The sequence below is a fragment of the Aplysia californica genome, unplaced genomic scaffold, assembly GCF_000002075.1.
Source record: "Aplysia californica isolate F4 #8 unplaced genomic scaffold, AplCal3.0 scaffold00077, whole genome shotgun sequence".
NCBI classification, from domain to species: domain Eukaryota; kingdom Metazoa; phylum Mollusca; class Gastropoda; order Aplysiida; family Aplysiidae; genus Aplysia; species Aplysia californica.
The window spans coordinates 265,320-268,561 of NW_004797347.1; positions in this window are offsets into that span (position 1 = coordinate 265,320).

Sequence of the window (3,242 nt, forward strand, 5' to 3'; positions counted from 1 at the left end):
AATTTTGCCAGGGTGGCGGCTGAAGCCTACTCTAATCGATTTTAGACCACCAAGGGATCTTTAACGTTCGCAACTTGCACACGGGCCCTCCGAGATGTTCCGACCTTGTCCGAGAAGGCTAGGTGTAGATCTTTCCTACCAGAAGATCAGGGGTGTGGCTGAAAGACAGCAGTGAGAAGGAGCCAAGGAGTAGCAGTGGAAAGGCGTCAGAAAGAGTCAGGAGCCCAGTTGAGACGGCAAAGGAGGTGAGGAGGTGGGGGCAATACCGGTTCCCTGCATCTGTTCGAGTTCCCAACATACAAATGTGTCACGATGGGAAAGAATCAGGCTCCTGTCAGTTTTTTTAGCATGTGGAGTTATTGGTATCATCTTAAAGCTTATTCATTTGCCGTACTTTGAATGAAAAAAATACGCACCCATCTTTAATAGAACTCAAAATATTTGCAATTGAAGAAGTTGAGGTCACTTGGTTTCTCAGTGGTGATTTTAGCGAGAAAATGGCCATTAAAGTTCAGTAACTTCGACAGCTTGAGAATACTTGAAAACTGAAAAATTACATATTTGGTACCTTAAATCAACGTTTTTCAGGCAAATTCACACGGAAATGTGTTTTATATAGACATATAAGGTGCTGAGCCAAAAAACAAAAATTCGATAAAAATTGCCTAACTGACGGGAAAATGTCCATTTCTTTGATTTCAAAATTTTGACGAGCACCTGATTTCACCACGATTCCTCAAAAATGGGCTTGGGAGTGAGTGAGTGGGGAGTGAGTGAGTGGGGAGGAAGGGGGGGGGGGTAACCCCATTTTTCGGTACAAAACGTATAGACGAATTCCTTCGCACTGAAAGAAATATCCACCTTACAATTTTTCAAAATTTCTTCTTTTGCATTTTTCGATGACAGTGCGAAACTTCAGGAAAACGAGGTCAATACTTTCCCAAGGTCACAATCATATAACGATTTTACGCTATATCAGGATGACATTCTGGCAAGGTTTTAAAAGGTTACCCACAGACCTGTCGTATTATAATATTCATGACTGTGTGCTCTGACGTAGTTTTTATTCACCACAGAGTGCACTTTGTGACACTATTCAGAACTAAATGAAGGGCAAATGGGAACAGGTTGCTCGCGCATTCAACGACAGCGAGATGACGGGTGTTTTGCTCGTCAGTGGCAGAGTGCGTCCCATTTGAATCGGAATTTTTTTGTTTGTTATTTTTGTGTTTTGTTTAGTTTGTTTGGTTTGGTATCTTTTCGTAAGTGTTTTACGGCGTTCGCAACTGCATAAGGTCATATGAGCGCGCGGGACACAGTAAACATTTTCAGTTGGTAGGAAATCCTTTTGAATTTTGCCTGGTTGGCGCCGAAGCCTACTCTTATCGATTTTGAAACCCCAAGGGATCTGTAACGTGTGCAACTTGCGTACAGGACCTCGGAGATTGTTTGCCCTTGTCTGAGAAAGCTTGGTGTAGATCTTTCTTACCAACAGATAAGGGGTGTGGCAGAAAGACAGCAGCAAGAAGGAGCCAAGTAGTAGCAGTAGAAAGGCTGCAGAAAGAGGCAGGAGCGCAGAGGAGGGAGCAGAGGAGGTGAGGAGTTGAGGACAGAAAGTGGAAACGAAAGCAGACGACAGAACATAGTTAAAGAGCAGTTACTTCAACTTTTTCCTTCCTCTGGTATCCTTAGGATGTCGAGAGGAGGTGCAAGTTTCGGTCCTGTGCTAGGTGTGTAGCGTCTGTGATAGATATTTTATGTTGTCCTCTTGATTTGAAGCCGGATTCTCGGGTGTTGTAAGTCTAGCCGCTAGTTGTTTCTAGGGCACTCTATTTAGATGTCCCAACGAATTGACTCTTTGACGCTCTATGAATTTTATTACTGGTGGTATCCCAGTATGTAGACATATGCTTTCGTTTCTTATGCGGTCTCTTCTGGTGACGTTGATGGTTTTACGGAGACACCTCATTTCGCATGCATTGATTTTTCTTTCTTGTGCCTTGTTTAGAGACCATGTTTGGCATTGGTATGTTAATGTTGGTATGAAGATGCTGTGGATGAGCTGGGATTTCACTTCGGTTGGGATGTTCTTGTGACTGAGCAGGGGTGCTAGCTGGCGGGTCACTACATTTGCCTTCATAGTTCTTGTTTCTATTTCTTTGTCCATACGCCCATCTTGTGTGAAGATGCTTTCCAAATATTTAAATTTTTCTATTTGCTGGATGTTGGATTTGTGTTCCATCAAAAAAAATGTTGAGTTTCCCTGGGTTTCTGATGACCTTCATAACATCTGTTTTTGAGATGGAGATTTCCCTGTTCTGGTGTTTACATTCCTCATTTAGTTTTGTGGTATGTTTTTGTAATTCCTCTTCATCTGTATTTAATATCTCTGGTCACAGATGTATTGCTGAAGAACCTTTAAAAGAGGTTAACAACACACGTTAGCCAGGTATTTACTTTGGTAACATAAGCTTGCCTAGTTTGCGTTATACTGATCAGATGATGGTGTCGATGTGATAGGATTGAAAAAGGGGAAAACCGAAACTTGCATAGTTTGCTTAAACCTGCCTCGTGATCAAAACGTATCAGACAGAATTAATACGAACTTTGGTAGGGTTCTCCAAGTCTTGCAAAGCTGTCAAATTCTTTGGGGACACTTCGACGTTTGTTAAAAATGTCTTTGAGTATTGATCTTTGCTGCCTACGCTAGCCCCTCTATTCTTAGCTGACAGCTGAGACCATGACTGTCAAGATTCTAACGTTATGGGAAAAGCGTTCTTTTCAAAGCAAAAGCCACCTCGAGGACCTTTCAGAAACAAGAAGGCCAGGTGAGACGAAACGTGAAAGGGGGAAAATGTGAAGAGAATCTTGCAAGCAGATATTTGTGTTGTTCGTGATTTGGGGTGCCGTGTCAATAAAGAATTATTCAGGAATCAAAATAATGGATGATACAATTGACCTATAGGTTTCATGTAAAAAATATTGAAAGACAGCAGAAACATGGTGGCAAACTCATATTACTGTATCTCAATGTGCGCTCGCCTTGGGTTGGAGTAAGGCTACAGATGCACCCGTCACCACCAAAGGATCTTAGGATTCTATTTTATAATCTCTTTGCATTCCACTCGGAACCCCCCCCCCTCCCCACCATCCTCCCTTTTAGATCCGACTATTTAGTTAACTACCTCTCAACCCCAATGCCCCAATAACCCATGTTATGCACCCCAGCCCTTTTTTCCTTA